The sequence below is a fragment of the Pelodiscus sinensis genome, chromosome 12 (genome assembly GCF_052426305.1).
Source record: "Pelodiscus sinensis isolate ZL-2025 chromosome 12, ASM5242630v1, whole genome shotgun sequence".
Classification (NCBI taxonomy): domain Eukaryota; kingdom Metazoa; phylum Chordata; order Testudines; family Trionychidae; genus Pelodiscus; species Pelodiscus sinensis.
The window spans coordinates 48883354-48908471 of NC_143063.1; the positions used below are offsets into that span (position 1 = coordinate 48883354).

Here is a 25118-nt window from a genome sequence, read left to right on the forward strand (position 1 = left end):
CACTTCTGTTAGCAGTCTGACTGTGCGCTCTCTGTTGGTCCTGTAGAGCAGTATGCAACACACAGAGTCCCTCAGATGGAGAGGTGGGGTTTGAGTTTATGATCTCAATGTGATAGCTTAAGAATAAAAATTAGATTTGCCTGGCTGAAATGCCCCAGTTGATTTTGTTTGCTTTCTGTCAAAAATAATAATAATACAAAAAGTAGCAATGGAAAGAGACATCAATTCCATGGAGATAAATACTAAAATAAACTGCCACAAAACCAAAATATAAACTCCAACACTGTCCTTGAGCCACAGTGGAAGAACACAAACAACAACAACAAACAACCAAGCAAACAAAAAACAAGGGGGAGAGGAGAAGACAGGGACTCTCCATAGACATAGGAACAATTAGCATACTTCAGTGCTTTTAAACAGATAAGAAGTGGAGTACATGTATAATGTAAGCCAAACTGCTAAAGACCAATAAAGGGCCATTTATAGACAAAGCAGATAAAACCCAGCAAATATCTGGCAGATGCAGACAAACTGTTCCCACAGCTGTATCCTCACAAACTGTCCTCAAATGTTATGCTGAATTCATGCTAGTGAGATTCTACTTCAGAAATCTGAGCATTGAAGAAGTGCTTAGTTGCAGTGCCATCTTGAAATAAAAATGTAAAGCCCCTGATGAATTGCCCACAGCTCTGCTGGTTAAATAGCACATGCACTGCTTAACTGACCGTACTCACTTCTCAATGGAGCAACATTTCTTCCAATTTTGACACACAAGATAAAGCGAGGTGGAAAAGTCTGTTTAACTAAGGAAATACCCTTCTTAACCCCTGCAGCTGGCTGGACAGTGATACCCTGCGAGTCAGTGTTAGCTGAGGATTCCTGCGAGCAAGTGTAGTGAAAGCTGAAAAGGGGGGGGCTCTAAGACAGCAAGTCTGGAAAGATCCTATTCCACAAGGATAGGAACCACCCTTCACATCTACCTCGGCACATTTACTTACATTCAATGTTACATACTTTCAGCTTTCATCCTGTAGCAGCTCTCTGACACCTGACACCCACGAAGCCATCTAGTACGAGACTGTCCTCCCACTCGACATGAGAAGGTTACTCATCTTTTGCAGTAACTGAGGTTCTTTGAGATGTCTCCCACTGTGGCTGCTCCACTCCAGATAATGGTGCATCCCTGCACCTTCAAGTTTTGCAGCAGCGCCTGCATGAGTCACACACGTGGAGTGGGATGGAAGAGGAAAACCTGGGGTGGTGGTGGGAAGGGACAGGGCTTGGGGGATGGGAATGGACAACCTTCCAACCCCCTCCCGCCCCCGGCCTGCCAGGACTCCTGGGCTGGATTGCACAATTGCTCCAGCCAAGGCTGGCTCATTGACTGGGAGTTTATCAGAATGACGCTGGCGTTGTTGACCTTTATTTTCTGTACTACTCCGGAGAGTGGTGCTATTAGGGGGAATGCAGAGAGCAGGTTTGTGTTCCCACTGGTCAGGAATACGTCCCCCACCAACTGCTCTGGAGTCGAACATCGGACACTTGGTGTTGCACGCAGTCGTGAATAGATCTATTTGTGGGGAACATCCCTTCCAGAATACGCATTCCAGTATCGCCCTGTTTAATTCTCTTTGTGGTTGCAGGGAACGCATCTGCAGAGTTCGTCTGCTGATTGTGCTGTCATCCAGGCAGACAGAAGCTGAGATACAGATATTGTGTCAGATGCACCAATTCCAGAGTCCCACATTCTTGGTACACAGGAAATGGGATCAGGCTGCTCCTGGCTTGTTATGGAAAACATGCAAGTGATGTTGTGGGTCATTATTTCTATGTTTTGATTTCTTATGAATGGCAGGAAGCGGAGGCAGGCACTGGCCAGCACAGAGTTCTAGCAGGTTTGTGTAGCCTTGTCTAAGCTGTAGACCATAATCCTTGAGCAGTGAGATGTTGTCTGGGTGCTCCCCACCCAATGAAGGAGACATCTGTCGGGATCATCTGATGGAAAATGTTTAACCTGTGTTTGATGAGAAATATGCATGCTGTCCTATGGTCCAACAACTGCAGGGTGCTGGCCTATGGGCTGTTCCATACTGTGAAGATGAGGGTCTTGATCCCATCAAACTTGTCTTGTAGAAACAACACCTTTGCTGGCCTTGAGTCAAGGTAAGCACCAATACATTCCAGCTGTTGAGTCGATGCTTTGGTTGATTTCTTTGTGCTTGCTTGTATTCAGACAATCTGTTGTCACTTGGGTAGAGCAAATGGCATCTGATGAACTGTGTGACTTCAAGAGACAGTTATCCGGGTAAGGAAATAATATTACGTCTTGTTTTCAGAAGAGTGCTTTTGTGACCATGAGGAGCTTTGAGAGAACACAAGGTGCTACTGACAAGCTGAAACTGCCAGTGGTCTCTGTCCAAAGTAGACCTTAGAAAACACCTGTGGACAGGCTGTCTCATAACATGGAAATGAGCATCCTACAGGTTGAGAGCTGAAAACTGGTCCTCCTAATCCAGCAATGTTGTGGATGTGTGAAGTAATGAACAATTACTGTTGTGAAGGTGACCATCATGAACCTTTGTTTTCTCACAACCGTGTTCAGTCGCCCGAGGTTGGCGACAGGTTGCCACCCCACCCAGGAACAAGCTGCACTACCCCTATGTGGAGGATGATCTGCCTTTTGGTGTAGCAAATGTTTGAGAGAGGGGTCCCTGAAGAGGGATGAGGATGTGGGGGTAGGGTGTAAAGGCAGGTAAGGAATGATATAGCCCATCTGGATGACTTCAAGGGCCAATTTGTCTGTGGTGAGGCCTGCTCATTTCAAACAGAATGGGAGCAAGTGATCTCCAAATAACTGGGTGGATTGGGTAAGCATTGGAACATGGGAGAGGCCTTCCAGATCTTCACCCAGGCTTTTACATTTGTTTATTAGAGAAAGTGGGTTGATATGTGGCTGGTGGGTGAGGGTGTCATTGTTGCGGTCTGTCATTGTTAGTGTTGTTCGTAAGGTCTCTCTGGTGTTGCTGTCTGTCTGTCATCTACTCTTCTTATATGGTTGATACTTGTATTGTCTCCTCCTGGAGGCAGGTGTGTGAATGCCAAAGGACCGGAGAGTGGCTGGCAAATCCTTCACTGTGTACAGTTGTCATTGGTTTTGGAGGTGACTGATTTTTCCTCTGTCGAAAGGGAGATCTGTATTTTGTATCTCTCATGGGAATGCTGAGGAGTTAAACCATGAGGCTTGTCACATGACAACAGCTGTAGTGATTAACCTGGCAGCCATGCCAGCAGCATTTAGTGAGGCCTGTAAAGCCTGGCGTGCCATCATTTGTCTTTCAGAGACCAGAGATTTGAATTGTTGCTTCTTTTCCTCTAGAATCTCATTACAAATGTCATAAATTGGCATAGTTCCTGTGGTCATCTTTGCAGGTAGTGCCACATAATTTGCCACTCTAAATTGGTGAAGAGTATACTTTGCAGCCAAAAGGGTCTGACCTCTTACACCCTGCAGTGAAAGAGGCGGATCGAAAGTGCTGTTTGCCTCTTTGGTTTGCTGTTTCCCCCTAACCGTGCTGGCTGTACAAAGAGAAATTTTGATCCCTTTGAGGAAATGTAATATTTTCTGTCTTCCCTTCTGCAGGAGTTTGCCACATGGTCTTGGGGCAGATTCCATGCTTGCCCCATTGATTAGCAATGCTTCTTAGAGGAGGAAGATGTCTGCAAGATATCTGTGAAGCCATTTTGAGTTTCCAGCACTTCCTCCAGAGCAATTTTAAGCCTGCTAGACACTCTTTGGAATAAGTCTTGGTCAGTTATTATAGTTATTTATAGTGGTGGCCAAGACATAATTGTCTCATCCGATGAGGATGAATTAGCAAGGTGTCGTGAGCCGTATCCTCTGCCATGGGGTCCTTCCATGTCTCAGTTGCTACAGACTCAAAAGGGGGAGGATCCGTGTCTTTCCTGTGTGGGCTGAGGCACCTGCTGTTCAGTGTTACTGAATGTACCTTTAACCTCTTCATCTTCATCATTGAAAACTGACCCTACTGGAGATAGCTGTCTGCAACACTGCTGGCCCTGGTGAGACACCGGTGCCTAAGAAAGCAGGCGTTGGGATCGAGGAGCCCAAGAAATCCTTGTGAAGCAGGAAAAGGCTCGGTGCCCAGAGTCTCAGTGCTGCAGAGCAAGGTGCTGATGGCACTGGAGATGTGGTGTGCTGAGTAGTGTGCAGTTTGTGTTGGTGCTGACACGCTAGCAGCATCAGACTGCGGTGCAAAGATGGGAGCAGTTTCTCGTGCTGTCTCCTTGAGACCTGCCCACGGTGCTGTGGCAGAGGCAAGCGGTTTGGAGCCTTTTGACTTGGCACTGGGATGCTAGATTCCAGTGGTGACACCTCACGGACAGTGCCGGAGGTGCCATGCTGTGGTGTGGCCAGCACCAATGACAGCAACTGATCAGCGCCAGTCTTGTGTTTGCATGCTCTCTCTGAGATGAGGAAGGTAATGGTTTTTGCTGGGTTTTTTTGGTCTTAGGCAACCTAGGCAGTGATGGTACCAGTGACCTCTGCTGGGAAGAAGTTTCTTAGCCTGAATCGGAGGCTGGTCCTAAGGACTTCATCAAGGTGAATTTCAGGTCTCAGATCTCTAGCCCTTTGTGCCCGAGCCTCCAGCTCGTCAGAGTGGGCACTGGGGAAGGAGAGATTCCCGAAGCAACAAATTCAGTGAGTGTGCCAGGCAACATCTTTCCGTATGTCGGGCATCTTTTAAATCCTGGTGAAGGAGGCATTTGCCTAGCCTAACACTAACCGTACTAAAGAATGGAAAATTATTTTCTTTTTAACAACAGACATAATTCTAATAGCGGAACAGTAACTTGTCGAAACTATCCGAACTCACTCATTTATGCAAGCTCTACTATTTGAAACAAGGGTTTCGATGGGACTGCTGAGTTCTGTCTCAGTCCAGGGCCAGCTGAGAGGGAATCGAAGTCAGGGTCATGAGTGTGCTAGTTGAAGCACCAATGGTGCACAAGGCAGGTGTGATGTGTGCCTCACCTGCATGGGAACTGCTGCAAAACTCTCTAAGGCGCAAAGGCACAAGGAAGCACCACGGCCTGGAATGAAGCATCCACAAGGACAGCTCTCAAAGAAGCATCAGTAGTTTTAAAGCAGGCTTCTCAACCCACATGCCATTGTAAGATGCATCCACTTGTACCCACGTGGCCCTGAGGATGTCACATGGCTGGCGGATGTGTCTTGATTAGAGATGTTTAACCTGTAAACCACTTACACAGGATTCCCCAGGCTGCTCTGGCCAGGCTAGCTGCATTGTGGTGCGGGTATGGGGCTGCTCCAGCCAGACCAGGCCCCCCACGCTGTGGGCGAGTGAGGAACTGCTCCCGCCTGGCTGAGCTGCTGGTTAACTGGTAACCCCTAAGACGCTTACCAGTTACTGCTCCCTAGTCCTGATTAGACTGAAAGTGGCCCGCAGACTGCAGGTTGAGAATGGCTGTTTAACCAACTGGATACTGCCTTTCGTATAAATCAGTTACCTAATCCACAAAACGTTTACACAACAGGAAGGAAATGTGTAGTTTCAAAACCCATTCTACTTTGCTTAAAACATGTATTGCATACCACGCTTGAGAATCCCCAGCAAGCTTCATGATGGTTGTTAAAATTCTTGAAAACAGGGTTACTAACCAGTAAGTCACGGGTCAGCAACCTTTCTGAAGTAGCGTGCCAAGATTTAACCCTCCTGCCCTGGGCCGTACCGCTCTCCTGGGAGGAAGGGGGCTCTCTTCACCATGCACCCTGTGGACCACCTGGCTCAATGCAAACCTTTCCATGGACCACCAGTTGCTAATGGAAACTCATGGTGAATTACACCTGAGCCATTTTGCTAGTGCTGCAGCTGGGGAGAACGCTTTAATTTACATTTTTAAATAGATGAAGCATTTTAACTCTCATGTTAGTTTATCAAAATTCATTTTCAATAAAGTAAAATATGAATTTATGTCCAACAGAGAAGGTTTCAATGTTTTCGTTATTTATGCAGGTGTGGGGAACCTTTTTGGGTTTGGGGGTCACTGATTCACAGCAAAATAAGCTGGAGACCACACAAGTGAGAAGCAAAATATTTCCTCAACCCCGCCCCCCCCAACCCTCACTGCTGTGGTCCCCGGCTGACACACCTCACTCTTCTGGTGCTACAGCCCCATGGGGTGAGCGGAAGAGAAGGGAGAGGGAGGACTTAGGTTCGGGGTTTCCCATCAGCCAGATTTACTTTTCTGGGGTTCCGGAGTTAGTGGATTTTGTGAACCCCTTTAGGCTCTGGGGTGGGGACAAAAAGGAGGGGTTTAGTGTGTGGGATAGGGCTGCCAACTGGTGGAATAGGGATGGGGATGCAGGATCGAGGCAGGAGATGGAATGTAGGACTGGGTGAGATTTGGGCGGGTGGTAGCGTACAGGAGCAGGCTGGGAGTAGGGCGTCTGGCCAAGGAGCAGGAGCAGCCATGTTGTCTGGCCAGGAGGAGTGGTGGTGGTGGATGAGTGAACAGGTGGGGGACTGAGCACGAGGGAGTGGGGCGGGGGCACTTACTTGTTTTTGTGTCTCATGGCAGGCTCAGTGCAGCAGCCGCTGGCACAGGGGGCAGCTGAGCAGGGGTCGCCCTGCACCTCGCCCACTCCCTCAGGGCTGCTGATGGCCAGGGTGGCGGGCGCAGCACCTTCTTGTGCAGGCTGTGAGCCAGGCTATTGGCCAGCTCCCGCAGGGCCTTGGGCCGCAGATGGACCACCTCTGAGAGCACAGCTACTGTGCGTGCAACCTAACCTACTGACAGGGAAGGGCACCAGCAGCAGGTTAGGCTGTGTGCCCCACAAAATCGGCTCACATGCCAGAGGTTGCTGACCCTGGATCAAGTGGTCTGCAATACTGTGTAAGAGACCGGGGTTCAATTCCCAGGTGCACAATAAACAGACCAGAAAAGACTGGCAGTATTACAGTGTCCTGCCCAGTCCTGCTAGGCTTCAAGGCCAGAGCTGAAGATGCAGAATCCTGAAGCAGAGTTAAGAGCAGGAAGTGGGAGTCAGCGTGAGACTCGCCCATAGCGGTATGCAATACCTGTGTCAAACATTTTCTAGGGCATTAGATTATCAAAAAGCCGGCCATTACGAGGACCCAGGCCAGCATTCCAACGTGCCCAGAGAGCAGCGCCAAGCCTGGGCACTCACGAGACTACACTGCTATTCAGCCTTCCCTGCACAGCTCGGACAAATGCACGTCTCTCCTACCTTGCCACAGCCTGGGCTCCCGAGGAGACCTCCATATTTAACTCTTCCTAACTCTTCTGCAGCTTTTGGACAGCAACAACATTCACGTCCCGCTAGCGTGAGATCCCAAAACTGTCCATCCGCATGAGCTCAGGCCTCCCGCGTATATGAAAAGCTAGTTCTTTAACCCATTATGTTACATCATGTCCATCTGTTTATCTTGCTCATTTTTTAAAGGATACTGTTAACTTAATGTAGTCAATTTCCAAAAGTGAGTTACAAGCAGTTTCTCTTGGAAGTCTCTCCCACATTCCTTTGCTGATTTTTGTGGTTTTACAATCGCCTTTTCCTGTCTGTAAAGTCTGATTCTCTGTCCGCTATTGTTGTATAAAACCAGTCACAAAAACAACAGGGCAAACTGATTGGCCAGTTAACCTGTACAGGGGAATGAGTGAAAATGACTATGTACATAAAGCAAATAAGCTGGAAGAATACAGAGATATTTTCTTTCTAATCTTTTTTTTCAGTTCCTGCCATATTAAGTGACCCTTACAACAGCCGGAGAACAAAAATGTGATTTGTATGATGGCATGTCCCTTTAAATTAAGAATTTGTCACACTGTACCTGAACCAAACATGAATGTCTTTGACAGTCCCAAACAGCCAAATGTTCCTCCCTCATGCTGTGCTGAGAGATATAAATCAATCAGAAATTGAGATGTTTCTCTTATTTTTAACATTGCTACACTGAGTAAGATAACACACATCCACAATCACGGAGTGTCAAAAACAAGTTAATGAATAAACGGATTCACAGCAAATGAATATGAAACATTTGTAGTGGAGGAAGAGTGGACCACCTGTCTTGCACTCACCACACAGTTTATAACGTTTGTTTGCAGCCCGTGGGTGGGAGCCAACACAAAAAAGGAGTCCACGTAATGGTCTTCTGTTGAGATGTGTGTTAGTAGTTACATTCCTGGACTGTCATTGCTCATTAAAAGTGACATATGGGTGGAAATTGGGTAACTATTGCATTTTATTAATATCAGCAGAACTGACTTAAATGGGGCCTGTGTGTTGTGTAGTCTTGCCTTAATCTTTGTATTCATGCCCGTCAGTGTAAAAGAAGCTATTTGCATATATTTGCATGTAGATGCAACCACCCTTAAGTTGCGGCCCTCGGCATGTGCTGTAAGTATCACTGTGGCCCTTGGGGCTTCCAAAGTTGAGTAGCCCTGGTTTACAAGATCAGATTTAAATACAAAATCAAGTGTGCAATGTCTCTGCTTTCTAACCAGACTATGTTCTGATACTGGCAAACCACTGATTTCTCCATGTGAAAGCATAACAGCTACATTCTGATCCACTCAAACACAAAGGAGACCATTGAATCACTAATGCTGTGCATGCCAGTGCACTTCTGGTGGTGGTGGTGATCCAAGAATAACCTTGGTTACATAACACGATTCTCTTTAATGCAGCCCAAGACAAATTAGATTGTTGACCTGGAGTGTAACAAGGGATTCTGGAAATAGAAAATGTTGAAAAACAAAGGCTTTTGGATGATAAATTATTACTAAAATGGCCTTGCTAACCCTGAGGCTTGGCATGTTCCAGGTGCAAAGTCTGCTACTAGCAAGGGATGCACTGGAAACCTCTGTTGCAAAAACGATTAACGTTAGAATTAGACTGCAAACAGTAACTAGGAGATAACAGGTTAGGCCTTTCACACCAGCCTGGAAACAGCTGCAAACAAATCAATTACATCATTTCCAGCCTGTTCGGATTCTGACTATCAGGCCATACTAAAGCACTGAAATCCACAAAGCAAAACAATTATTAATACCATCATCGCTCTTCAATACCTCCCACTGGGCCTCCCATCACATTTGCTCTTTAAGAGAATGATGCACCTTGCAAATAGATGAAGTTTGTGGTTTAAGTGCTGCTCATTATTAAGCAGACCACAGTGTCTGGAAGGGGAAGCGTTGGAAAGGAATCTGAATTCACATGTAAGGAACCTGTTTTCCAGCCTGGTGTCTCTGGAGTGACAGCTTAATCAGTAAGATGAGCTGCAGAAGATTTGAGTGGTTAAAATGTCAGCTGAATGGATAGTTATATCGCTTCCTTATGGAATCAACTTCCTAGACCTGGACTGAAGAAGCAAAGTAAATCAGATCCACTCAGTGATTACACAGACAACTACTCTCTTCAAGGATTACAGACTGTTGAGGACTTCCCAGGAAAATGCAAGCCTGGACCCTAACAAGCTGGTGTGGTCATCTATCAGAAGATTTGGTGAACACACACCTGGCTTCTAAATTTTTAAGAGGACATTATAAAGTTGTGTAGATTATGCAAAATTCTGTGATGCAATTCTTCAAAGTTTCAATAGAAGCTAGAGGATTCTGCGTCTGCAGTTTCTGTGCCTAGATAGTTCTGTGATGGCGATGTTATAAATGACCTTGTTCTGTGTCGGGCATGCCTACCTGACCCAAGAACTGAGAAATTTCTCATGTTGTGTAGATTTCTAAACCTTTATTCTTTCCGACAACATTTTCAAGTGTTTTGGTTGGGTTTTTTAGTGGAGAGCTCTGTTCTGAACACCCTAGAAACTGGAGTGGTCCATTTGGTATGCCAAGAATAGGAGAAAAGCCATGCAGCTGTGGTGTAAAAGTCTTCTGTGCCAACAACCCTCCACCTTGACGAAGATGGACAAATTCCCAGAAGCTGAGGTCCCCTTAACCCTGCACTCTCCTGAATTCACCAACAGCATATACACTTCTAGGGCTTTTTGTAAGAGGAACACCTGAAACCCACCACTCAATTCACACAAACTGCTCAGCAGCAGACACTGACACCTTCATGTGGGCTTAGTTTCTGCTGGCCCAGGGAAGAGGAGACCCAGGCTGGGAACTGAGCCTGCCCCTCCTCAAGCATCAACTACAGGGTCACTAACTTTGCATTTGAAAACTATCACATCAAGTATGACACGAAAGGCCGAAGTGGTTCTGGATTGGAGTCGCTGAATTGTCTAGTGACTCCAGCTGGTGAGACAGAGACCATGTTATATTTTTAAGTAAGAAAAATATTCCTGATAAAGATTCTATCTTTGCTCACATTGCATTCTCTTTTCATTCAGCATGGACTGCAAAGTGCAAGGGCTTTTACAAATAAACATGGCCTAACTGCACTGCAGCCTAGAAACACAGCAACTGCCATATTGGATCTGACCAACAGCATCTTGCTTGAGGCTGGGCCACACTTGAAGCCTCCAACTAAGGCATAAACGCTCTGCCTTAAATTATTCATTTTATTGTTCATTCATTGAATCCTACCATTGGTTTATGCACTGAAACGCTAGATAGGGATGTAAAATCCAGGTTAATCAGTTAACAGGTTAAACCTTAGGTTTAACTTGTTAACCAATTAAGTGGGCTGCTGCTGACCCCCCCCCCCCCACATGTGGGTAACCGGTTACCTGTTCACATCTCTAACTAACAGGCCTCCTATTACCTTAGTGTGTAACTGCAGACACCATCTCTGTACTTACAGTATTGCCCTTTCATGAATCATGAGCTATTTACTTTCATCGCAGCCTGTGGTAACTAGCACCATAGCTTGGTTATACATTACAGATCTCTTTGGATCAGTTTTCAGTTTGGTGCCAATTTATTTTATTGTGTCTTGGCCCGTGCATTATGGCTTAGAGCAGGCATGTCCAAAGTCCGGCCCGCGGGCCAATTGCGGCCCGTGTTCCGATTTAATACGGCCCCCGCTTCCTCCCCCTCTCCTGGCTCCCCGGCGCTCTTTTGAACTGGCGTGCCCAGCACGCCGCTTCCGGCCGTGCCGCCGCCGCCCATGGCCTCCGCGGTCCTAGAGCCTGCCCATTAGGGCATGTCCGCAGCCCCGCTCCCCCGCTCGGCTGCGGGTTCGCCCTGCCCCCAGGCCGCCGTGAGGACGGCATGCCCTGCGCTCTCCGCCCGCCTCTGACCCTGCGGGCCCTCCGCCTTGGGGATAAGAGTGCGGGGACGGCCCTCACGCATGTTCACTTCTTCAAATCTGGCCCTCTTTGAAAAAAGTTTGGACACCCCTGGCTTAGAGTATACAGGAGACTGGCTGTGGCACTGGGCTCCTCTGCCAGTCGGGTATAAAAACCTCTGTCCTAGTTTTCTTTTTCAAAATAAAGAGTCCGGTACGGGGAGCCTTGCTCCTGATGCCTCTGTTCATGTATCCCTCTCACCTGCACCTTTTCTATTTCTGGTGGATCTCTCTGGAGGGGCTGTGCTGGACAGGATCCCAGGGGAGGCTGTACCATGGTCTGCAAGGTGATGGTTTATTTAATTTTACTTTTTTATTAGAGAGTCTAATTGGTATGATAGTGGATTCACAAACTCCATAAATGTGCAAAACACAGACAGGCCATTTGATGGAGTTCAAGGCCTTACATACCCCCAAGAAGAGCAAAAATAAATGAGACAGCCTTAGCATTCTTGTAAAACAAGAGTCTGCATGCAGCTGGTTCTGCAGTTCCAACATCAACATTTCCACGGGGGTGACAAGTCTGACCTGCTTCCACAAAAAGCTACCAGTGGGGAGGAGAGAGGTACTTTTCGGCCATGACTGTGCACTGAGAAAGTATCTGAATGGATCCAACAAATGCCCCTCACTCTTTCTTTGAGCTGTTACTACCGTTTCAGAAGCCAGCACGGGTGAAGGATGAACATAGTTCTGTCTAGTGCTCTTGCACAATCTGTGCGCTTGTTTGCGATCATTTTGCCCTACCTCCAATAGGTCCTTCGCCTTGATTTAGCCGAAAGTTCATGCTGTCAGCAAAATATCCTCTTTCTCTATTCTCCCTCTCTTCTGAGTCACTGTTAAATAGACCGAATGCTGCTCTTAGCACTCACCACTAGGGTGCACTAAACAACCTTTACTGGGCATTTTCTTCTCCTCCTTCACATACACAGCAGGCCTTTTGGCATATAGGGGTGGCAGTGCAGCTTCTTCAAAACCAACTACCTTCACATCATCCACGTGAAAAGCTTCTTCCCACCCTCCTTTTCACAAGTGGAGAAGCGTTGGTGCTTGTTGACTGTTCTGCTATCATGGGCTGGTTCCCTGGCAGAAAGTTCTGGTTTTCAAAAATGGCTGTTCCAGATCAAGGCATCTCTCCCATTATAACAAACTCCACATTTTACAGCAGGGTGGGCAGTAATTTTTTGCTGGGAGCCACTTCAGAAATTTGTGAAGTGGCCCCAGGCTGCAAAGGAAGGGGCTGGGCCTCATGTGGAAGGGTAGGGCCAGAATTCTTCCCTGCTTTTCCACCCAGAGACCATGATTGATCAGGCTGTGGGGGAGCATGTGAAGTCATCCCTTCCCCCCCCCCCCCCCAATCCCTCTAGGTGCCCATGCTCCGGCGGTGGGAGGAGACTTCTTGAGCTTCCCCTTCTGCCTCCAGGCCAATCAGGGTTTGGGGGTGGGGAAGCATGTCTCCTCCCGCCCTGCCAGGAGCCCATGGAGCTTCTAAGCATCGCATGCTCATGGCAGGGTGGAAGAAACTTTGTGTGCTTTCCCCGCTCCCAGGTCCTGATTGGCCTGGGGGTGGGGGAGCAGCAGGGCCTCTGTGGGCCAGATCAACCCGCTCTGCAGACCGGATCCTGAGGCCCTTTTGACCACCCCCATTTTAGGTGCAAACTCAGGAAATGTGCTGAAAGAGGATTCCACTTCAATTAAACTAAAATCACATCACTTGCCCTGACAGCAGTGACAAAGCTTAGGCTCAAATCAGACCATTTAAAAGTGGATGGCTTAAAATAAAATTAAAAATAAACAACCCAATAAAAAGAGCTGGCCTAGACAGAGCCGTGAGCTAAGGCGACTAAGCAGTTTATTCTCCCTTAGCTCATTCCCACTGCTCAAGTGCCCTGAAGCAGCTGCCTCTCTCAAGGGACAGATATTTTCACATCAGCCCTTGGCCTCCAAGATGAACATACCCCACTGCAGCATGGCCAGTAATATATCATCAAGGCACGTGGCTCAAAGAGCCACCGCAGCAGACAAGTCCCCTTCCATGACTTGCAGGCTCTGCATTTTGTATCTCATTGGCCTCCTCAGCTGTAATTCGAACGCAGACGCAACAAATTGCATTTCACCTGGAAATATCAGTGTTGTAAGAAATTAGGATCGGTCTGCTCAGCATGCTGTGTTACGCATGGTAGATACCATCTGTATCCCTTAGGTACAGTACCATGGTCCATCTGTGTTGCCATGGGCATAAGAGAGGGCAGTGATGGGGTCATACTGCGTGACAACAGCTCTGTGCCACAGACAACCAAGGCAATGTGTAAGTGCAGTAGGTCTTCAAGGGCTAGTCTGGGGAACGTATGCAAAGCAGTTTATAATTAGAACAGGAATGCTTTCGTTAATATTACTCGGCTGTTTCTGGGCTGTCAGAATGAGCCCACAATTCGCAAAAATGCTTGCAAAGTTTGACTGAAAATGCTTAAATTCTTACTAACTCTGCAATGGCAGAAATCTCCTCCTCCACAGAACACTTACCATTAAAAGCGTGCGATCGACAAGGATAAAAATAGCTCGAGAAGTGACTGCTGTGCTCTTGCTTTCACTTGCTGCAGTAAGACAGACGGGTTTGATGTAGGTAACTGCACTACTTGTGGATGCTGTGCTTGCATCCTTCGCGGCAAGAAATCCTCTGGTGATTAAAGCACAAGTCTGGCAGCTGGGAGACTTAGGATTTATCACCATGTCGGTTGTGCTCACCTGTTGTGTGACCATGGCAAAGTCACCTCACCGTTCTGTGCCTCAGTTTCCCCAACCATCAAAGGAGGATATCCCATCCCAGAGTGTTCAAGCTTATTCATTAATGTCTGTAGTGGACAGTGAGGAAAGGTAGTAAAGAAATGCACAGTGTTATGATCAGATAGTCAGCTGCTGATTGCAACACAGAGGCTCATCTGTGCTTTTTAAGTATTTGAGGGGGAAGTATAGGAAACAGGCCACAGGTTGCATTTCCTGTGCTGATTGCATCAGAAGAAGGGTGGGGATTTTGCTAGAGTTGATGTCATTCAGGCTTGAGAGCCCTGAGCTGGATCCCCAGCACAAGCAGAGCTACAACTGAACACATTGGTTTTATTACAGGGTGGTCAAACTTACTGATCCTCCGAGCCAAATATGACAATCTTTAGACGCTGGAGGGCCAGGCGTACCTCCCAGGGCAAGGAGCTCCTAGCTGAAGCCCCGAGCCTTGGCAGGCACCTCCCATGGGGCAGAAGGTCCTAGCACAGTGATCTCCCAGCTTTTTAACCACAAGATCACTTTTTCAATTTAAATGCAATATAAGATCTACCTTAAACCCAAATACTCTTGCCCCGCTTCCTTCACACCCCTTCTCTGAGGCCCCACCCCTGCTCCAAGGCCTCATCATGCTCACTCCATCCTCCTTCCTCTCCCATCCTCACTCACTTTCACCAGGCTGGGCTAGGCATTTGGGGTGCAGGCTCTCGTGTGGGGCCAAGGAGTTGAGGGTGGGAGGGGCTCTGGGCTTAGGCCAGAGTGGGGGATTGGGGTCCAGGAGATTGCAAAGAGAAGGAGTCTGGGTGCAGGGAGACTCACATCAGGGGCAGGAGGTTGGGTGTAGAAGGAGATTCAGGACTGGTTCATGAAGCAGGTTCTGGCTGGTCACTGTTTAACTGAGACTGCTTCTGGGTGGTGAAGCAGTGGGGTTAAGGCTGCTTACTCCTGCCCTTGGACCTACACCAATCCTGAAAGCAGCTGGCATGCACAGCAATGGCTCCATGTGCTGACCTCATCGACAGGCACTGAGCTCACAGCTTCTACTGGCCACGGTTCCCCATTACTGATCAATGGGAGCTGTAGGAGGGTGTCTGCAGGCAAGGACAGCATGTGGATAACGCCTGTTCTGCCTCTCTCAGAGGCTGCAGGCACATGCCAGCCATGTCCAGGAGCAGCAATCCCCACAGGGATAATTACTCCAGCCATGGCAGGGTCAGCATTTTAGAACTCACTACTCAAAGAATTACATTTAAGTGTAAGAGAGAAATGAAAAATATGAAATGCAGAGACCAATCAAAAACCAAAAGTAGCCCAGTTTGCAAGCAGTAAAAGTAGCAGCAATAAACCCCCACCGTGTTGGGTCAGGAGATGAGAGTGAATGACAGTGTGTGTTTGTGAGAATGACGGACACACAGTGTGTGTGAATGACAAATTTGCATTGCCAGGCTGCCTCCATCCCCTTCTCTCTGTGTACAGACAGGGTACAGAAGTGGGGAGAGGAGGGACACCCTGATATCAGTGGCCCCCTTCTCCCTCCCACACCCTGCACAGCAAGCAGGAGGCTCCGGGGGGCAGCTCCAAGGCAGAGGGCAGGAGCAGTATGACAGTGGGTAGAGAGGAAACTGAAGTGCCAGCGCTTGATAGCTTGCCAGCCAAACCAGTAGGAGTCACCTGTCAGAGTTCCAAGATCTACTGGTAGATCCCGATCTACTTGTTGGTGACCACTGCCCTAGCAGCACCACCCCCACTGCAGTGCAGAAGCTCTGTTCCCCCTCCCCCCACATTCTGATAGGGAGAGAATGGGGGAAGAATGAGGGGAATATGGGGAACTCTGTTAGCTACCCTTTGGCAACTCCTTTATATTAACTACGATGAGGATTAGATGACACAGCAAAAACACTTGTGCCCTCTCTACAATGCAGTTTCCACTGTGACCGCCATTGCAGAAACATGCTCACACATTTTCCCTGTGTAAGTAAAACGGCAGTTTACAATCTAGTTGCTGTACCCAACCAAAGCAAACACACCATGGAGCAAGAATGAATACAGCACAGAAGACTTCAAAGGCACATCTCCCAAAGACAGTTAGACTAACCTGGAATGATATCGCAAATGTGGCTGTCAGAAGAAAACACTGTTCAGAAATGCAATTTTACAAGATAATACTTTTTTAACGAGCTGCTTGGATTGCTTATCTGAAATGCAAATTATTAAGAATTTAAATACACTGAAATCTCGTGTAAATGCAGAACTAAATCCTCACACTGTTCAAACACACAAGCAAAATGAAAGTGCCAACATAAAAACCATTACACTTCCAATGAAGCGAACTGCAGCTCATTGAAAGCCCCAATAAATGTTAGCCTTTTGCTGAATCAGACTTACACAGGCACCTCTCAAACTTATTACACATATTAAAGTTCTTTTTAGCCTGGGCATTTAGGCTTTTCGTAGCCAGAAACTACTGCCACTGAAAACAATACAAAAGCAGCGAGGAGTCCTATGGCACCTTATAGACTAACTGAAGTGTAGGAGCATAAGCTTTCGTGGGCAAAGACCCACTTCGTCAGATGCATGTAGTGGAAATTTCCAGAGGCAGGTATAAATATGCAGGCCAGAATCAGGCTGGAGACGACGAGGTGGATCCAATCAAGGAGGATGAGGCCCACTTCTAGTAGCTGATCTGGAGGTGTGATCAGCTACTAGAAGTGGGCCTCATCCTCCTTGATTGGATCCACCTCGTCGTCTCCAGCCTGATTCTGGCCTGCATATTTATACCTGCCTCTGGAAATTTCCACTACATGCATCTGACGAAGTGGGTCTTTGCCCACGAAAACTTATGCTCCTACACTTCAGTTAGTCTATAAGGTGCCACAGGACTCCTCGCCGCTTTTGCAGATTCAGACTAACATGGCTACCCCTCTGATACTTGAAAACAATACATAACACATATCAGCACTTCTTCAGACTCCCCCACTGCTTTGAGTTAAAGGGTTAAGCCTGTTTTCTGCTGCCCAGAAGAGTTCTGGAAAAGTGAACTGAGTGCAGATGCAAGACCTATAGGTGGCCCGAAACCAAATATGTAAACAGGAAGGACGGGGAGGAGGGGAAAGCTGATTAGAAAGGATACAGGATGTGCTGCTACTCTCTTGCAGTTTGGTTTCAAATTCTGAATCTAAGCAAGAAAGTTGGACTTAAATGAAGCAATAAAGGCTATGAACTGGCTTCCCTGCTCCAGATCTGCCCAGACACAACACAGCTACAACTGTGGTTTTTATTTAACTGCTCCAGATACAGAAAATCTTGACTCAAAGTTTGCATAATTTCACTCTACAGGAGTTTCTGCACTTGGTGAAATCTATTTCGTAAATCTTTACAGCAATATTCAGGGAAGGAAGAGCAAGACTTTCACTTGGCACCTACTGCAGTAAACGAGGAAGATTGGGTTACACTAACGTGTCTTAGCAAAGGCGTGTTCAGAAAGCAGGCCCTTTTAAATGTGATTGCACCAATGCAACCATCCTCTTTCACAACAAGAAACAAGATCCAGACATATTTCAGTTTGTTTCCCAGATGGGAAGGAAATACAAGCTGATGCAGAGTGAGTACAGAGGAGTGCAGAAACGAATCTGCAGAGGAGTTGCAATAAGACCAACTTAAAGGAGTAAAATGTTTGTGATTAAAACTGGCACCCCACTAATAGCGAAGCATATTTAGCCAACTCCCACCTTCCGTTCACCTATGCTTGCGGACACTCCTTTGCTCCCTGCTTTGACTTTCTACAAACACACAGAACAAAATCTCATTCCTCTCTCGCTGTTTTGTCTAATTCAAGGATTCTCTTCTCCTGGTGCAGACACTTAAGTCACACTGACATTAATGGGAGCTTGACACAAAGAATTCAGAGTGCGAAGACAGCTCTGCCTGCAAAACGAAAAAGAAAAAAAAGCAGTTCCCTAGCTATACATTTCTTCAGCAAAACTAAAAGCTTTAGGTGAAGCCCCGAGCACATTCCTAGGGCAACAAAAGGACCCCGGTGGTTCTTGTGCCCAGAGGAGATTTCAGGTCCTACAACACATGGCTTTAGTGTAAAGTACAAGCCCTTCACTGTGGAAAGCCTGTAGGTGCCTGTGCAGAGGTCTCGCAGCACATGCGGTTTCTAGAGGAGGTAGTCATGGCTCAGCTGTTGGTGTAGCACTGCAGGCAGGCATAGTACAATGCAGGCTCAAGCCCAGGCCTTAGTCCAGGTGGAAAGGAAAGGCTGTGTGGGAGAAGGAGGAAGGTGGAAAGCCTTGTACAGATTTTTGAGGACATTCTGAAGCCTGGCAGTTGGTGGCGAAGGAAACTCCAACTCAGCGCCGCTCTGGCTCAGTTTGCCAGCACAGCACCCCGTCCCCTGGAAACACACGACTCCGGGTAACTAGCATTTGAACTGATTAGACATGATACAAGCAGATAAGGTGGCATCCCGAGGAAAAATCCCACTGTCCAGCAAGCCAGGCATAAAATGCATGTTTCAGCACTGTGCTGGCTTTGCTAACAGTGTATTCCCCAGACATGCAGCCAAATAAAGGCTCAAAGGGAATAAATTAGAATGGTACAGACAGCAATGGAGAACTTATTAGGCCCCCGAGAGAAAGCACGAGTCTCTTACTTTTCTTGTCCACAGCACAGCACGCACACAGTGACTCATTTTTACCAGGGAGGATGCAGCACATAAAAGGTTTTAGTGCTTTGGAAAATGTCAGTTCAAATAAGAAAGGAAGGGAAGGTTTTACCTGAGCATAGCCAGTGAACAGAAGGAGGGAGAGCAATACACAGATCAACCCACACCTCTGTGGACAGGCCAGGGTCAGAATCTAAGGGCAACGTGCACATGGCAAGACAAGGCAGCTAAGAAATTTCAGACTGGGGAGGACACCAACAGGGTGCCGCAGGTTAAGCATCCAGGAGCTCAAAAGGGGCAGTAGCACACACACAGCTCAGACACACAAGGGGCAGCACAAGGAGAATGGGCTGGAAGCCAAAGGAACGTCTTGTCGCAATGAAAGAGTGAATAAAATGAGCAGGTAGGACAGACATGAACACAAGACAAGCACAGCAAAAAGAACAGTCATGGGACCAAAACACAAAGAGGAGAAAGTCACATTATCTGAGTCTAAGACAAGGAAGAGGCTCCTTTTTATTGCATTGCATTTTATGCAAAAGCTGCATAGCCAATGATGCAAATGGATTACAGGATACAGAGAATGGAGATGGACGCCTGACTTATCAGCCAAATAAACTCATGCCAAAAAGGAAACAGCAGAAGAAAACGAGAGGGGAAAAATTGCAACAGTCTGTTCCAACAGAACAACAAAGAGGTCACTCGTCTCTGCCTCTACAAAACAAACAGATCTGGGATTACTTCTTAACCCAAAAAAGACACAGTGGCCACCAACAGAAATTCATTCCCACACCAGCTAAACTGAAAAGTGTCCTAGATTTAAACTGTGCTGCAGGAAAGTGGATTGCAGGTAAATAACTGCTCTAATGAGTACCAAATTAACCCAGATGCATTACAAAATCAAGTGATCTTCTAAAACAAAAGCCTGACCTGCAAATCTGTATGCTTTTGGTCAGCCCCACATATGTCAGTGGATCTACAGGGCCGGGTCCCATTATTCTGGTTAACTTTAAAAGGAATAACTCACTGCTAAGAGGATTTGATACTGCCTAGACTAGACACATTCAAATATCAGGATAATTGGCAGATCTGGTTTAAACCAGAGACATCCTTCAACCAAATGCATGAAAAGGCATCTCAGCTGAAGTGGCCATTTGCTGGTCCCCCGAGTAAGAAACTCATGTGAAAACACGGCCCCTGGTGTTAAACAATAATAATTCAGGATCACAGATATTCCAGCTTCCGGACTTCTTGTTCATTGTGAAGAACAGAGAGGAGAAATGGAGGGGAGAGGAAGTACTGGGCAGAAGCTTAATATGACAGACAGCCCATCTCCACCCTACCTGGGAAGCTGGAGGCAAGGCAGCCTGTGAAAACTGCTGATGGGAGTTCTTACATCAAGGAGCAAAAGATTTTTGGTTCACAGCCCCTCTCACCAGCTACACATATTTACATAGGTGTTTAGATGGGAGCTGAGCAGTGGTGTTTACCAGTTTAAATACACTGTGCTACCATTATGGGGCCCAGCTAGAAAAGAGGAAGCTTGGACACTCACACTCACTGGTTGCTTGGGCTGTCTTAGTTAAGAAAGGGCCAATGCAGCACAGCCCCACAAAGCCCCCAGCTGAATGCACTACACTGAAGCTAGCAACAGAAATGCATACAAGTAACAATTTCATACACAGATGCATTTCTGAGTGAGCCAGCAATTTGGTTCTCACGGATTCCCTAGCCAGCTAAGCCACTTGTGACTAACATGGCTGTTCTCAAGGGAAGCATTTCTAAACATCAGCAGCCAGTTAGGCAACCCAACAGTGCACATATTTCAGGAGGAGGGAAAAGTGGATGGTTTGAATCATCGGATTCATCAAGCATTTCCAACCCGGTAATTAGCCTCACACAATATTTTTAAGGAGTAGCCTGAATGAGGCTGGAAAACAGTAACATCTTTTAAAGCTCCAAGGCCAACGCCTGCTTACTCATGCTAACCCCATGCCCTACAGCAAAGGCTCCTCGCAAGGCTAAAGCTGACTGAATTTGACTCTCTTCTCTCAGACAGACCTTCGAGATCTAAAAGACCTGAGTGTTTAAATTCACCTTGACTTCTTTGCAGCCACAGGCAAAGCAGCACTAGACTCCCCCAAGCACCTCAGGGAGGGGGTTTTGTAGTATCGTGTAGCAATGTAAAAGTGTAGTCGAATAGTCAACTACTCGCATTTCCCTCCGCCCCAGCAAGGGGGAGAGGCTCATCCATGCCGTGGCTCTGCCTTTTAAAAGTAGTAAGAGCTGCCCAACTCTTAACACATTTAAAATGCAGAGGCGCAGTGGGGGACCTGGCATGGTCCGGGGCTGAAGCAGTCGCAGCTCATGCTGGGTCCTGGACCTACTCCCACTGCAGCTCTGCAGTTTAAATATAGCAGGAGCCAGGCTGCCTGCATGCCCAGCCCAGCTCCTACTACATTTAAACCGCAGAGCCGCAGCAGCCCCTTATCGACTAATCGTGTACTCCATACAAATCGTACCGCATACACGATTAGTCATTTACTTGCTACTTAACACCCTTAGTCAGGTGTTGCTTTGTAGTGCTTTACTCAGAGGAATGACACATAGATGAGGGCTTCAACATGGGGTTCTTAAGAGGGTAGGCAGCCTCCTTACTGATATGCTGAAGGAACTATGCATCGAGGCTGGGAATGTGGCCCCCAGCGGTTTGTAAGGGGAGGGATGTTTGCGAGGAAGGGAAAGAAATGGCCAGGGCCCTCAGAACAAGCACGGGTTGTTCACTCCTCTCCCCCAAAATCCACTGGGAGGAAAATGGCTGAGCCGCTACAAGAGTCAGACACTGGAGGGGCCTTGTGACCCACATGCTCCCCTTCCCTAGGGACCAGCATCAGACAACTGGTCCGCAGGGAGTTGAGAAGTGGCCCACGTTCAATGCAGGACTTGGCCTGTCTTTCCTTACGGAGGTAGAGTTTTTCTGTGGCAGTAGGGAAGTGCAGTGAGGAAGGGCCTTACAGGAGGGTGACTATGAGACATGACTGGACACAAGGAGGGGGAGGGGGAATGCAATATCACAAACTCCAAGAGGTAAAAACCATGATTCAAGGACTCAAAATCATCTACACAAAACTTAACAGAAAGATGAGATTTGGCTTTGTCTTCTTGTTTCTGAGCCTTTAGGGTCCTCTGGGGTCAGCTTCAAACTTCTCTTCACACCCAAAAGGCCTGAAACCTGCTGACTCCAGCAGCTAGGGCTGTAGGAACACCACCAGGTATTGTGGGAGCTGGTTTACTTTTGTCAAATTGCTTATTTTGTGTGTGTTTAATGTGGTGTCTGGACTGGGTTTTTTATTTTGGGGGTGGGCTCCAGGTGCTTCTATGATGTAAGAAGCACGGCCTCCCTCACACAGACACTGTCAGAAAGCAGTGCCTACCCAGTGGTAACTCTGTTGCCGCTACAATGATTAAGCAACACAGAGGGGCCCTCATGCTACTAAACCATGCGTCAGTCATCCCCTTTCCCAGCCCAAGTGGAGCTGCTGAAAGCAGTAACTGCTATTGTCAGAGGCAGAGCATGGTCTGGAGCGGCAATAGAGGAAGGTAGGTTTGAAAGGCACCAACAGATCCTGCTCTGTCATTAGGCGCTGCTGCTAGATTGACAGCTGAAGAAGCAGGTCAATGATCAATTCTGGACTGACGGCTCTTGGGGCAGCAGTTTTGAGATTGCCACCCACTGGTTTTAAATGACATTCTGCCTGCTGGAGATTCCCTCTGTGCTTTTCATTCAATGCGGGACTCCCCTTTCCTTCCCGTCTCAAGCAGCTGTGATAGGTTGCTCTGCCCTGGGAAAGAGATGCGGCACTGCACCTCAGAAGTTGCTGGGCCAAGCCACACATCCCATAGTTTCTTTGGGGGGTGTTGAGACTAGTTAATATTTGTGATCCATTCTGAATGCCCTGTGTTTTAGATGCCAGATCAGTGAAAATCTACATTACTAAATGTGTTTTTCAAAAAAACCTGGAACTATTTTCCTCTCTACAATGAAACTTAAGTGTTTTGGGGACTTTTTACTACACAATGCTGCTGTTAAAGTACTGTTGGAGGTGTGATTTTATATTAGTTTAATCTGTTTCTGTTTCCAACAGTGAAGCTGCAATACACATTACAATAAATCAAAGGGATGTGTAGAGGCATAAGACCAGTGTGTGTGTGTGTGCTGTATTGCCCCTGTATTTTTAGTTTATAACCAGTTACCAAGCTCCATATACCTTTTAGCAGCAGCAGTGTCCATAAACAGACTGAACAAAGCTTGCAAAGTGCACTTTGATCTGTTATTCTTGCTACTGTGACTTGGTCAGCATTGAAAATATGTAATAAAGAACCTTGCTTCTATAGATTCTGAACAAGACAGAGGAGAGAGGTGAAATTAAATGAGGGGGTAGGAAAAAAGTTTAGACTTGCCCTAAGCAACTGTCCCCAGACCCAACAAAGCCTGCAGAACTAGAGAATATGCACAACTGCCCGGGAGGCAAAGCATGAATTTTTTTTTAGACTTAGCATAATCCTTGCCTCACTCCTGTAGACTGCAAAAATGGGGTTTATTGATACACCAATAAATCGCTCTGGATACCAAACAATACTTCAGACACTGCCAAGTTTGATCACAGCTTCTATGCTGTGTTCCGACTTAGGTTGCTCTGGGGCTGGAATAAAATCAGAGCATTTCAGAAGGTTTTATTAAAATACACCCCCTGATGATCCAGGATCTGGAAACTATAGCTGTACTTTCCAACTGCCAGAAGCCATGGTCTCAAGAGCAACAGCCTTAAATCTCCAAGTTAAATCAAATTTGTTTTCAGTAAAATCTAATGTAAGGAGTGTTCTGTTCTAACTGTGCATTTCACAACCACTTTTAGCATCAATACCAATCCAGCATAAGCATTTGTAGAGACTGGTGACAAGACACTGCACTGCTTGCTACATGAATATATTTAGGAACACAGTAAGTATACAACTTCGTAATTAAGAGTCTGGTGCCTTTGAGTCAGACCCATGACTCAGGCAGCAGTTTATTGCAAAAACTGCACATGGGCACTGGGAAGAGAACAGCCAAGAATTTCATTTCTGTATTTCTAAAGTTCAAGTTACCAAATGTTTGAAAAACACCAAGCCTTTGTTTTCAGCACAATGGAAGAGGTGCTCCAAACTGCAAGATTTGGCACCTGTGGGTAAAAGGCTACTTTTATTCTCTTAGCTTCTTTCCACACAACATCATATACTAGATATATTTGCATATAAACTGAAAAACGTAGGTTCTCTTGACCACTTCTGGGTGGGGGAGCAGTTTAAATGCAAGTTCAAGGACAGCAAGATGAGTGGGAAAGACAAGAGTCTCTGGTAGAGGCTGCTCTCCCCAGTGTGGAGGTTGTAACATACATGTTGTAGGAGTTTTAGGCTCCTGGTTAAATTTGCTCGGTTTTAAAAAGTACATACAGGCAATATACTTGAATAAGTGCATGGGACCTTGAAACCAGGATTTTTATATCTAGAAGCCATTTTAGAAAGGCTTAATACCGGACCTACTGTACCAAAACTGTACAATTGAAAACAATGTTTGCAAAGTAATATCTTCCATAAACCCTGCCAAGAATGTTTAAGTAAGTGAACAAAACCCTCTGTGTGGTATTCTAAGTGCTTGGTTCTGAGACAGGGCGGAAAACATCACGTTGGAGGAGTGGGGGCTGGGTTGCAAGTAGGAGAGATCAAGAATGAAAGTGCTTACTTGCTTTCTTTCCGAATACATCAGCATTGCACAGACATGACATGCTTCCCAACAAACTCAAAGAGCAGGCTGCAGGAAGGAGGGAAGGAGGAAGCGCACGTGATCTACTCCGATTCAACAGCACCCACTGCAATATGATTCAGGGATCAGCACAGATGTCTCCCTAGCAAATGAACTCTCTTATTGGAGATGAGGGAAGCTGCTTTGTTGGCAGCTAAAAATGCTGTTGCAATGTAATGCACTAGTGGACAGAGAACAAGATGACTGGAAATCAACTGAGGTAGCAAGATCAGGGCTGAAGGAAGGAGAGCATGGACACACATAAGTCTTCACTTAGGCCAGACGTAAGTCTTCACTTAGCCAGACGTGGACAAGATACGGCCCGTGGGCTGAATCTGGCCTGCCAAGCTGTTTGATCCAGCCCACAGCCCGCCTTGCCACATCCCCAGGCCAATCGAGATCCAGGGGTGGGGGAATGTGTGTAGTCATTCACCGTTTAAAGCAGCTGGTGGCTCCTTCCCCCTGCCAGGGGTGCTGGCACCTAGAGGGAACCACCAGCCATTTTGAACAGCAAATGATTT

The 25118-nt window shown here is 46.9% G+C and overlaps 1 protein-coding gene across 8 annotated transcripts in view; it reads right to left on the bottom strand.

Annotated features, from left to right (window-relative positions):
- The window catches only part of ANKRD11 (ankyrin repeat domain 11), a 248048-nt gene that overhangs the window by 20711 nt on the left and 202219 nt on the right, over positions 1-25118 (bottom strand). The gene's annotated exons all lie outside the window — the stretch shown is intronic.